Source organism: Spermophilus citellus (assembly GCF_964194105.1).
Source record: "Spermophilus citellus genome assembly, chromosome: 10".
In the NCBI taxonomy this organism is placed as follows: Eukaryota; Metazoa; Chordata; class Mammalia; order Rodentia; family Sciuridae; genus Spermophilus; species Spermophilus citellus.
Window position 1 is genome coordinate 5,271,463 of NC_138197.1, and position 14,236 is coordinate 5,285,698.

At 33.4% G+C, this 14,236-nt stretch overlaps 1 pseudogene across 1 annotated transcript; it reads right to left on the reverse strand.

The window, feature by feature from the left end:
- Positions 1–1,764: 1,764 nt before the first annotated feature.
- Positions 1,765–13,277, reverse strand: LOC308658322 (cytochrome c, testis-specific-like; annotated as a pseudogene). The gene is made up of 2 exons: positions 13,109–13,277; positions 1,765–1,913 (listed from the first exon to the last, which is right to left on the reverse strand). The product of its transcript is annotated as a cytochrome c, testis-specific-like (transcript).
- Positions 13,278–14,236: the final 959 nt, after the last annotated feature.

Consider the following 14,236-nt stretch of genomic DNA (forward strand, 5'->3'; position numbering starts at 1 on the left):
TAAAAATATTTGAACTCTGAACATGAGGTTCTTTTACTCCTTCCTGCAATGTGGCTTTTATTAATGAATGCCAAGTCCATCTGTCAGGTTGCATAAATCTGAACTTTAATTATGAATGTGAATTGAGTTCAAGTTCTTTCCCACAGAGTTTTTAGGCCTCATGTAAGTTGGGATATGAGTTATGTCATCTAATTCTACATCTTTGCAAACCCAGCTCTGCTCTGAGTACACTCTTGGAGTCCCTGCAGATGTCTCAGCTCTCATCAGAAAATTCCTCCAGGGAGAGAGTAACAAGTCAGCTTTGCCTGAAGCCTTTCTTGGCCCCCAGAGACACTTTTCTACACAATACTGACACTGGGCTCCAAGAGTAGTATATTTTCTCCCACTTGCCAGAAGTTTTAAGAGTACATCTGAGCACCAAACATATTAAATGGAATCTTCTGGAAAGTAGTGCTTTTCAACTATATTCCCCTCCTCCGAGAACTTCCCGTTTAGGATGACTTCACAGTAGTAGTGTCTACTATAAATTGACTAATTAATATATTATTATATTATGATAATGGTAAAAGGTTTCCAGGCACTGGAGTGAAAAACCCAAGTTGTGGCTTTGGCATCACACTCGTCTATGGCTCACTACAGACGGTATAACCTCACAGGATTATTGTAAAGTGTAAATGAGATAACAGATGTCTTCTCTGCACCCAAAATGACCCCCCAACAATCATCTTCCCACCTCTTTGGGATGAAAGCAGTTTACTTTTGTCACTATGTGGGTGACAGAGTACCTCCTAGCTGCTGTAGGGGCTGCCTCACAGTGCACAGAGCTCTGTTCCTTTCCATATAGGCCCTGCTGTAGATCTGCCTCACCAGGTCTCACTCTTATAGCGAGAAGGGCGCTCTTTCCACACTTAAGAAGAGGGTTTCAGGGAGCTGGGGTTGTGGCTCAGCAGTAGAGCACTTGCCTCACATGTGTGAGGCACTGGGTTCGATCCTCAGCACCACATAAAAATAAATAAACAAAATACAGGTATTGTGTCCATCTACAACAACAATTAAAAAAAACACAGAAAAGGGTTTTCTTTTTTCCTCCCTCATTCTCTTACAAGGCTCCCTTCTATCCCTCCCTGAAGTCCATCCAGTTTTATACTGCTCAGGATTAGCAGGGTATCATTAAAATATGAATTAAAAAATATTACACCTTAGATGGCATGTTTATTAAAATGCTTCTCTCCTTCCCTCCAGGTCAAATTTTATTCATCCAGATTGATGATTTGCTTCTCTTTTTTTCTAAATGTACTCTTAAAGTAAGATCAACTATTTGACTTTCTTTTCCCTACTTTTTTCCTTAAGTTACTTTGAGTATTGTTTATAATAAAAGGTAAACACATAACCAAACTCAGCTTAATGAAAATTAAAGCTAATGTCTGTTATATCTACATTCAAATTACAGAGAAATAAGTATGTGGAAGCTATCTCCATCACCTGCAGCAGTTGCTAGGCTTATAAAATATGTTGTACATGCAGGTACTACGGAAGCCCAGTAGATTTCAGTTTCCTTCCCTCTCCTCCTCCTTCCTGACTATCACTGAGCAGACAAAAGTAAGTTTGGGTTTATCAGGGCATCTGATCAAATTACACATAATCAAAAACAACAACCTTTATTTTTAAACATTAAACTTATTACAGGCTGATCAAGAATGATCAAATATGACTTATTTAAATGTACAATATTTAAATTGATACTTTTTAAGTTGCAATAGTATTTCAGGAAGATGTTGCCTGTTTCAAATACTGAATAAGATCTTCTCTCTCACTCTTCTTTTTAAGACCAGCAAAGACCATTTTAGTTCCAGGGATATATTTCTTTGGGTTCTCCATATATTCCATCAAAGTGTCTTCTCCCCAGACAACACCTATAAAATTGAAAATAAGTTTTTAAGTTTGTATAGTTACATTTGCAGGGCTTGTTTTCTAATGTGATACACATGTGAATAAAAGTTTATATTCTGACTGGACAGAAGACTTTTAACTAAGAATATGTACAGATTCTGACTTAGAAAAACATTACAAAATTAGACTCCACTCTTTGCCTTCTCTAAAGAAATCCATAGTCACAAGTTATTTAGGATTATCCAAAATAAATCAATGAGCTATCACCCCACACACATTGTGCCTAAGTAGTAACTCATCCTCCTATAATCTCACGTCCTTTTAGAGAAGACCTTAAAGATCATTTAATCTAGTCTTTTATTATGCAGATGAGTAAATGATGATCCAAAGAGAAGAAAGTATTTTCCCTTAAAATTACAAGCCTGCTTTGAGTGAAGAATTTATAACTATTAACTTATATTTTCATGTTCTTTCATCAGTCAATCAAACCAAGTTCCTTTTGTCCACATTCCCATCAAAATCTGACTCAGAAATCCAGAATCAAGATGACAAGGAAGGTTGCCTTTTTCCCTTCTAAAACCAATCAAAACATAGATAAAGAGAAACACTAATGCTAACTCTATTTTTGATAAAACTTTTCAGGAAACATCTATAACCCAAAACTTGATATAATTAGAAGAACACCAAGGATATGAAACATGGACCAAAGAAAGAAGACAATGTCACTAATGATCTAGGGTGAAGAAGAGAAGAGTTCTTCAAAGTAGGTGACACATCCTAAAGGGCAAAGTTATAACCCCATTTTGGTTCAGAAAGAATAGGGTGTATCAGTTGGACATAAAAGTTTCCTTAAATTCACTTTGACATCATGGAGGACAGGGGAGCCAGAATTAAAGAAAACAGAGACATGCCATCTTTGAAAGAAGGATCCCAACGTGTTATAGGATAGGTTTTCAATTTTATAGGATAAAAGAGAAACTACAGGAGTTGCATAGTCCTCTGTCAGGTGAAAAAAGGGACCAAATAACACCATCACCAAAATATACCTACAAATACTCAAATATATATATATACACATCTTTAACATATAACTGTAGGGAAAGAAGAACTAACTGGTACACTCAGACCTTCACCCTTACTATACTTCTGCAGACAATTAGTCCAAGAAGATCTGTTCTAATCAAAAGGTGAATAATAATCAAAAAAGAAACAGCGTAAGAATGTTGAAAGTACATATACATAACATGTATGCACAAACACATACCACATATAAATACAAAGCAGATATGAATATTTAAAAAGTTAAAAGAAAAATACACATCAGAAATTATAGACATTAAGCAGATGAAAACCATAACTACTTTCCCACAGTTTCAAAGAAACCATTTTAATTTAATGTGTACTATTTACTAATTTAATTTAATTTATAAATTAAAGGCTCAATGCAGAACTACAAAATGCTCAAGCAAAAAAATGATAAAATAGAAAGACATAAAAGTGACAGCTAACTGAACAGGTGCTGCTGATGGCACAAATGGGCTTGAAAATATTGACAAAAAGAAAATGGAAATAATTAAGCATTTAAAATGATCACTTAGCTTTCAAATCAAAGGAAAAATGATACATATAGAAGACATTTAGACAAAGAAGATCGAAGATTCACACAAGGGATAGCCCAAGTATGATTTTTTTAAAAAAATGGATAAAATACAATTATTAAAACATATAGTTTAAAATTTACATATTTTATTTATTTTTAAAATTTATTTATTCTAATCCATTATATATGACAGCAGAATGCATTTCAATTCATAGTACACATATAGAACACAGTTTTTCATGTCTCTGATTGTACACAAAGTAGAGTCACCTCACTCGTGTCTTCATACATGTACTTGGGGTAATGATGTCCATCTCATTTCACCATCTTTCCTACCCCTCTGTCCCCTCCTATATCCTCCCTCCTACCTAAAGTTCCTCCATTCCTCCCATGCTCCCCCACCCATCCCCATTATGTATCAGCATCCTCATATCTGAGAAAACATTTGGCATTTTTTGGGGAGGAGATTGCCTTACTTCACTTAGCATCATATTCTCCAACTCCATCCATTTACCTTCAAATGCCATGATTTTATTCTCTTTTAATGCTGAGTAATATTCCATTGTATATATAAACCACAGTTTCTTTATCCATTCATTTACTGAAGGGCATCTAGGTTGGTTCCACCATTTAGCTATTGTGAATTGTGCTGCTCTAAACATTGATGTGGCTATGTCCCTGTAGTATGCTGTTTTTAAGTCCTTTGTGTATAAACCAAGGAGTGGGATAGCTGGGTCAAATGGTGATTCCATTCCAAGTTTTCCAAGGATTCTCCATAATGCTTTCCATATTAGTTGCACCAATTTGTAGTCCCACCATCAATGTATGAGTGTACTTTTTCCCCACATCCTCGCCAACACTTACTGTTGTTTGTATTCTTAATAGCTGCCATTCTGACTGGAGTGGAATAAAATCTTAGAGTAGTTTTGATTTACATTTCTCTAATTGCTAGAGATGTTGAACATTTTTTCATATATTTTCATTCAGTGTATATCATCTTCTGAGAAGTGTTTGTTCAGGTCCTTGGTCCATTTATTGATTGGGTTATTTTTTTGTGTGTGTGTTAAGATTTTTGAGTTCTTTATATATCCTAGAGATGAGTGTTCTATCTGATGAGCTTGTGGTAAAAATTTGCTCCCAAAATGTAGGCTCTCTATTCACCTCACTAATTGTTTCTTTAGCTTTTTAGTTTGGATCCACCCCACTTATAGATTCTTGATTTTATTTCTTGCGCTATAGGAATCTTATTAAGGAAGTTGGGGCCTAATCCGACATGATGAAGATTTGGGCCTACTTTTTCTTCTATTAGGTGTAGGGTCTCTGGTTTAATTCCTAGGTCCTTGATCCACTCTGAGTTGAGTTTTGTGCATGGTTAGAAATAGGTGCTTAATTCCATTTTGTTGCATATAGATTTCCAGTTTTCTTAGCACCATTTGTTGAAGAGGCTATATATGTTTCTCCAATATATGTTTTTGGTGCCTTTGGCTAATATGAGGTAACTGAATTTATGTGGCTTTGTTTCTGTGTCCTCTATTCTGTACCAGTGGTCTACAAGTCTATTTTAGTGTCAATACCATGCTGTTTTTGTTACTATTGTTCTCTATTATAGTTTAAGGTCTGGTATAGTGATACCACCTGCTTTACTCTGCTTGCTAAGAATTTCTTTAGCTATTCTGGGTCTCTTATTTTTCTGGATAAATTTCATAACTGCTTTTTCTATTTCTATGAGGAATGTCATTGAGACTTTGATTGGAATTGCATTAAATCTGCTTTTGGTAGTATGGTCATTTTAACAATATTAATTCTGCCTACCAAGAACAAGATAATCTTTCCATCTTCTAAGGTCTTCTTTAATTTCTTTCTTTAGTGTTCTAGCATTCTGTAATTTTCATTGCAGAGGTCTTTCACCTCTTTTTTTAAATTGATTACCAAGGTTTTTTGTTTTATTTATATATTTTTTGAGGCTATTGTAAATGGGGAAGTTTTCCTAGTTTCTCTTTCAGAGGATTTGTCACTGATGTACAAAAATGCCTTTGATTTATGGATGCTGATTTTATATCCTGCTACTTTGCCAAATTCATTTTATAGTTCTAGAAGTTTTCTTGTGGAATTTTTGGGTCTTCTAGGTATAGAATCATATCATCAGCAAATAATAATTTGAGTCCTTTTCCTATCCATGTCCCTTTCATTTCTTTCATCTGATTGCTCTGGCTAGAGTTTCAAGAACTATGTTAAATAACAGATGAAAGAAATTAAAGGCATAAAAATAGGAAAAGAAGAACTTAAATTATCACTATTTGCAGATGACATGATTCTATACCTAGAAGACCCAAAAGGGTCTACAAAGAAACTACTAGAACTAATAAATGAATTCAGCAAAGTGGCAGGATATAAAATCAACACGCATAAATCAAAGGCATTTCTGTATATCAGTGACAAAACTTCTGAAACGGAAATGAGGAAAAACACTCCATTCACAATATCCTCAAAAAAAATAAAATACTTGGGAATCAACCTAACAAAAGAGGTGAAAGATTTATACAATGAAAACTACAGAACCCTAAAGAGAGAAGTAGAAGATCTTAGAAGATGGAAAAATATACCCTGTTCACGGATAGGCAGAACTAACATTATCAAAATGGCGATATTACCAAAAGTTCTCTATAGGTTTAATGCAATGCCAATCAAAATCCCAACGGCATTTCTTGTAGAAATAGATAAAGCAATCATGAAATTCATATGGAAAAATAAAAGACCCAGAATAGCAAAAGCAATTCTAAGCAGGAAGTGTGAATCGCTATACCAGGCGGTATAGCGATACCAGATTTCAAACTATATTACAGAGCAATAGTGACAAAAACAGCATGGTACTGATACCAAAACAGGCGGGTGGACCAATGGTATAGAATAGAGGACACAGAGACTAATCCACAAAGTTACAACTATCCTATATTTGATAAAGGGGCTAAAAGCATGCAATGGAGGAAGGATAGCATCTTCAACAAATGGTGTTGGGAAAACTGGAAATCCATATGCAACAAAATAAAGCTGAATCCCTTTCTCTCACCATGCACAAAAGTTAACTCAAAATGGATCAAGGAGCTTGATATCAAATCAGAGACTCTGCGTCTGATAGAAGAAAAAGTTGGCTCAGATCTACATATTGTGGGGTCGGGCTCCAAATTCCTTAATAGGACACCCATAGCACAAGAGTTAATAACAAGAATCAACAAATGGGACTTACTTAACTAAAAAGATTTTTTCTCAGCAAGAGAAACAATAAGAGAGGTAAATAGGGAGCCTACATCCTGGGAACAAATTTTTACTCCTTACACTTCAGATAGAGCCCTAATATCCAGAGTATACAAAGAACTCAAAAAATTAGACAATAAGATAACAAATAACCCAATCAACAAATGGGCCAAGGACCTGAACAGACACTTCTCAGAGGAGGATATACAATCAATCAACAAGTACATGAAAAAATGCTCACCATCTCTAGCAATCAGAGAAATGCAAATCAAAACCACCCTAAGATACCATCTCACTCCAGTAAGATTGGCAGCCATTATGAAGTCAAACAACAACAAGTGCTGGCGAGGATGTGGAGAAAAGGGTACTCTTGTACATTGCTGGTGGGACTGCAAATTGGTGCAGCCAATTTGGAAAGCAGTTTGGAGATTCCTGGGAAAGCTGGGAATGGAACCACCATTTGACCCTGCTATTGCCCTTCTTGGACTATTCCCTGAAGACCTTAAAAGAGCATGCTACAGGGATACTACCATATCGATGTTCATAGCAGCACAATTCACAATAGCTAGACTGTGGATCCAACCCAGATGACCTTCAATAGATGAATGGATAAAAAAAAATGTGGCATCTATACACAATGGAGTACTATGCAGCAATAAAAAATGACAAAATCATAGAATTTGCAGGGAAATGGATGGCACTAGAGCAGATTATGCTTAGTGAAGCTAGCCAATCCCTAAAAAACAAATACCAAATGTCTTCTTTGATATAATGAGAGCAACTATGAACAGAGCAGGGAGGAAGAGCAGGAAGAAAAGATTAACATTAAACAGAGACATGAGATGGGAGGGAAAGGGAGAGAAAAGGGAAATTGCATGGAAATGAAGGGAGACCCTCATTGCTATACAAAATTACATATAAGAGGTTGTGAGGGGAATGGGAAAATAAACAAGGAGAGAAATGAATTACAGTAGATGGGGTAGAGAGAGAAGATGGGAGGGGAGGGGAGGGGGGATAGTAGGGGATAGGAAAGGTAGCAGAATACAACAATTACTAATAGGGCATTATGTAAAATTGTGGATGTGTAACCGACGCGATTCTGCAATCTGCATTTGGGGTAAAATTGGGAGTTCATAACCCACTTCAATCTAATGTATGAAATATGATATGTCAAGAGCTTTGCAATGTTGTGAACAACCAATAAAAAAAATAAAATTTAAAAAAAAAAGAGAGAAGCAAAAAAAAACAGTGTTGAAAGAGGGCAAACCTGTCTTGTTCCAGTTTTTAGAGGGAATGCTTTAAATTTTTCTCCATTTAGAATGATGTTGACCTGGGGCTTAGCATAGATAGCTTTTTCCATGTTGAGATATGTTCCTATTAGTTTTTTTAATGTTTTGAATATGAAGAGGTGCTGTGTTTTGTAGAATGTTTTTTTTCTTCATCTATTGAGATGATCATATGATTCTTATCTTTAAGTCTATTGATGTGATGAATTACATTTATTGATTTCCATATGTTGAAACAACCTTGCATCCCTGGGATGAACCCCACTTGATCATGGTACACTATCTTTTTGATATGTTTTTGTATTCAATTTGCCAGATTTTATTGAGAATTTTTGCATCTATGTTCATTAGAGATATAGGTCTGAAGTTTTCTTTCTATGATGTGTCTTTGTCTGGTTTTGAAATCAGGGTGATATTGGCTCACAGAATGAATTTGAAAGTGTTCCTACTTTTTCTATTTCATGAAATAATTTGAGGAGTATTGGTATTAGTTCTTGTTTGAAGGTCTTGTAGAACTCAGCTGTGTATCCATCTGGTCCTGGGCTTTTTCTTGGTTGGTAAGCTTCTAATGTCATCTTCTATTTCATTGCTTAAAATTGATCTGTTTAACTTGTGTATTCCTGATTTCATTTGGGCAAATCATATGACTCTAGAAATTTGCCTATTCTTTCAATATATTCTATTTTATTGGAGTACAAATTTTCAAAATAATTTCTAAATATCTTCTGTATCATCATAATATTTCCTTTTTTAATCACAGACATTAGTAATTTGAGTTGTCTCTTTCCTTCTCTTCATTAGCATGGCTAAGGGTTATCAATTTTATTAATTTTTTCAAAGGACCAACTTTTTGTTTTGTCAATTTTTTTCAATTGGTTTTGTTTCAATTTCATTGATTTCAGCTCTGATTTTAATTACTTCCTGTCTTCTACTGCTTTTGGTGTTGATTTGTTCTTATTTTTCTAGGGCTTTGAGATATGGTATTAGGTCATTTATTTGTTGACTTTTTCTTCTTTTAAGGAGTGAACTCCATGCAATGAACTTTCCTCTTAGTACTGCCTTCATAGTATCACAGAGATTTCAATATGTTTTATCAGGGTTCTCGTTTACCTCTAAGAATTTTTTAAGCTCTTCTTGGATATCTTTTGCAACCCATTGTTCATCCAATAGCATATTATTTAGTCTCCAGGTGTTGGAGTAGCTTCTATTTTTTATTTTATCATTGATTTCCAGTTTTGTTCCATTATGATCTGATAGAATGCAGGGTAATATCTCTATTTTCTTTTATTTGCTAAGAATTGCTTTGTGGCATAATATATTGTCTATTTTAGGAAAAGATCCATGTGTTGCTGAGAAGAAACTGTATTCACTCACTGATGGATGAAATACTCTATATATATATCAGTTAAGTCTAAGTTCTATAGTTTCTTTGTTTAGCTTGTTTGGAAGATCTATCCAGTGGTGAAAGAGGTGCATTAAAGTCACACAAAATTATTGTGTTGTGGTCTATTTGACTTTTGAACTTGATAAGAGTTTGTTTTATGAACGTAAATGCTCCATTGTTTGGGGCATCTATACTTATAATTGTTATGTCTTACTGATGTATGGTTCCCTTAAGCAGTATGAATTGTCTTTCTTTATCCCTTTTGATTAACTTTGGCTTGAGGTCTACTTTATTTGATATGAAGATGGAGACCCTTGCTTGTCTCCACAGTCCATATGAGAGGTATATTTATTCCCGACCTTTAACCTTCAGTCTATGGATGTCTTTTCCTATGAGATAAGTCTCTTGAAGGCAGCATACTGTTGTTTCTTCTTTAAAATCCAATCTGCCAATCTATGTCTTTTGATTGGTGGGTTTAGGCCAATGACATTCAGGGTTATTGTTGAGACCTGATTTGTATTCCCAGTCATATTTGTTTATTTTTGGTATTTAACTTGACTTGGTTTCTCCTTTGATTAGTAGTATTTCCTTTAGTGTAATACCTCCTTTTGCTGATTTTCATTGTTGTTTTTTGTTTCCTCCTCATGGAATATTTTGCTGAGGATGTTCTGTAGTGCAGGCTTTCTAGTTGTAAATTCTTTTAACTTTTGTTTATCATGGAAGGTTTTTATTTCATCATCAAATCTAAAGCATAATTTTGCTGAATATTAGATTCTTGGTTGGCATCCATTTTTTTTCAGGGGCTGGTACATGCTGTTCCAGGATCTTCTAGCTTTCAGGGTCTGGGTTGAAAAATATGAAGATATCCTAAATGGTTTCTCCCTAAATATAATCTGATTCTTTTCTCTTGTGGCTTTTAAAATTTTCTCCTTATTCTGTATGCTAGGCATTTTCATTATAATGTGCCTTGGTGTGAATCTATTGAGATTTTATATATTTGGTGTCCTAATAGCCTCTTATATTTGATTTTCCAATTCATTATTCATGTTTGGAAATTTTTCTGATATTATTTCATTAAATAGTCAAATTGGCAAAGACAGAAAGTAGAATGGTAATTGCCAGAGATTACTTAATGGGAAAAGAATTTCAGTTTGAGAAAATGAAAAAGTTCTGGAGATAAATGGTGGTAATGACAACAAAACAATATGAATATACTTAAAACACAAAGTCATACACTTAAAGATGATTAAAATGATAAATTTTATATTATGTATATTTTACCAAAAACTTTAAAACACACAATATAAGATTATTGTTATTATCATGAATTTTGTAAAACTGTACTCCACACAAATCATGAGACAAAGGGTCTTCTTTAAAATATAATAATTTCCACATCTTCCTAAAAAAAAGTGAAATTATTTACAAAAAAAATTATATACAGATGATTCCATGAATGGTGTGACTCTACATCATATAAAACAAGAGAAATAAAAAGTTGTGCTCCATCTGTGTACAATGAATCAAAATTCATTCTGCTGTAATGTATAACTAATTAGAACAAAATTTTAAAAAGATTATACACAGAAAATAAAATAAGGTTGATAGTAGCCATAATTTATATTAACATGACTATTGACTTCCTGATTCTTCTTAGTCCTCATTTTATTTTAAATAATCTAATTTAAAATCCTAATTCAATTAACATAGCAAGCTGCTTATATTATCCTTATTTTATCAATGGAACTAATAAATAATAATATATTCTCAAATAAGTAAAAATAAAAATAAGTAAAAATAAAAATAATTACTTGAATAAAGTTAGAGATATTTTATTTCTAATTCTTAGATAATGTTAAAACCAAGCCTTTTCTATAGCTTTCAACCTTTGACAACAATCTATAATAAAAGATGCATTCGAAGTAAATTTTGATACAATTTCAAATCAATACTAATAAGTAATAAATGCCTTAAAATTTTGGTAGCTACAGGCATAAATATTAGTTTATAACTAGTTTACAAATTAGGAATTCAAAAGTTTGCTATTGTAACAGAATAATAATATTAAAATGATACTACAGCAAAATATTACTTTAAATATTTAAGAGCCATTATAATGGCAAGTAATAAATGTAAATTTAAAAATGATTTATCCAGTAATCTATCAACTGAAAATCCTAGTTCAATAACTGCAATGCAATTCTAATGCTAATTGCTCAGAATCAGCATAGACTCTACAGTACCCAATAAGAATACCCTCACCATAGACACTAGTTGTAAATAATGGGCCACCCACACTTCTCACCAATTGACTACCAATCCAGGAATTCCCACCACCTCCCAAAGTTCAGTAATTTTCTAGACCAACTCACAGAACTCAGGAAAGCACTGTACATACATTTATAGTTTTATTATGAATGATACAAATTAGGACCAGCTAGATTAAGAAACTCATAGGGCAAAGATTGGGAAGGTCCAAATGTAGTTTCTGGGTCATATTCCTGTGGAATCAGGACTTATCACCCTCCCAGATGTGTTCACCAATTAGGAAACTCAATAGGAGCTTCCAGTTATAAGTGCCCAAAGTTTTTAATGAGATTTCATTACATTGGCATGATTGATCACTTATCAGCCACATGACTAAACTCAATCTCCAATCCTCAGTCTTTCCCCAGAGATTAGACTAATATAACCTAGTTCAATGCCCCAATTCTCCAATCACATAGTTGATCTTTCTAGCATAGTCACCTCCATTCTGAAATGATTTATGAATTCATCATATTATCTCAGCATATCTTGGGTCTTGGTCTCAGGGGCCAACAATGATAACAAAGACATTCCTAACACTTAGGAAATTCCAAGGTTTTACATATTCTTGGAAAGGAACTCAGGACCAAAACCAAATTATTTATTATACAATATTAGTTAACCAGAATTTTTGCACATCTGAATATAATAATATTGTGTTAATAATAACTATGTTGATATTTTAAAAGTACTAAAATATTCTTGGATCAACGAAGATTATGTGTTACTTTTAGCACAAATAATATAGCATGTTTGTTTTAATGTATGAGTGCCTGTGTGTGTGAGATATATATATCTATATATCTATATATATGGAGAGAGAGAGAGAGAGAGAGAGAGAGAGAGAGAGAGAGAGAGAGAGATATCTGTCTCACATGTATATCCAGGAGTAACAAATTGCTTTTAAAAGATACTATAATCTTTCTAACAATTTCTAATCTCAGTTCTCAAATGCTTTCTCATTTACTTTCTACCCTCTTTCTACCAACAAAGAAATTGTTGAATATACTTTTCCAACTGCATAATATCCCCCCCCACTTTGCTAAGAATAATTATTATAGATAGAATCACTACTACCATTCTACCACTAAAATATGATTTGAGTTCTTTTAAATCTAGCTTACACTTTTTTCAAGATAAACATATTTCACAAAATAAAATACTTTGTACAGGCAAAAACCTATGCCATACAAAACTGCTAGTTCTTCTTATCATAAGGATAATCAGTTATCCAAATTCAGATCTTATGATATAAATCAATGTATCAGTATTATAAGCACAAGGGTCCATTTTCAATAATGCAAATAAAGCCCTTAATTATGGGCCAAATCATTTGCTTTTCTTTCTGTGACAAAATATCTCAGTTCTTCCACCACTGATGATTGTTACCTTTGTTTTTGTTTGCATCAGTATACAAAAATCCTGGTGCTTGTCCTGTTTTTCAGCCAAAGAGACCCCAGAGATTTGGACCTGTCTTGTGTTTTCCACCTTTTTCCACTGTGTGGCACTGAGCGCATTTCTGAGTAAAGATCTTCTTGCCTGCCTCAGCATCTCCCATTTTGTTTGGCAAGGAAACCTTAAACCACAGACCAAAGAAAATATCAGATTTGCAAAGCTGGAAACCCAAAGTTATTTCATCACTTTGGCTGCAGTGAATGCTAATGATATTAAACATAACATGTTATTTATAGCATGTTTGTTTTAATGTATGAGTGCTCAAAAGAGGATATAGCAAATAACTTACTAAAAACTTAATCATCTCATTTATTTTAAATTTCCAGTCATAGCTACTTCACAAATTGCTATTAGAATAAACCTAACTTTACTTCAGTATTCAAACAATTATACCAGTTTATACAAGTCCTCTGTATTTCTTTCCTTTTCACCTCTAAAAACATGAAAAATTATTTGAAGCATATAGGTCTAATTTTGCATTTCCTTAGTTAAGAAATAAGGATAGAATAAATTGGAGAAGTGCTTAAGTATGAAATTTATTATGCATTACTATATGTCTATAATAATAGAACTATAAAATTAAAAATCATACAGAAAAGAATGAGGCCACAGAAAGCTATATGTAAAATAGATTCCCATTTACTTTACACTCTTAATTGTAAATCAGTCCATCAGACTAGATCAAGCACTACTAGAAAGCAATCAGAAATAACATTATTGACTTCAGTCAGCACTAATACAATTTAATATTAATGTAGAAAATAAATGTTTTTAAAGTAGATAAGATCTTTGTATAGTAATAGATATATACAAGAGATTTTGTACAAAGACATTTTGATGAAGACTACCAAAAATTCTGTTAGATAACTGTCTCCTCCATCTAAAATGACATAAAAAAGAAAATATTTTCAATCTATCAAAATTATACTTTGAAATGGTAGTGAATGCTCTATATGGGTTTTGTTTTCATGCTCAGTGAAGAATAAATACACTAGAGGCAGGGACTGGGATGGATTTGAACATAACAAATTACTATTATCAAAATCATGAAAGTACCTAATT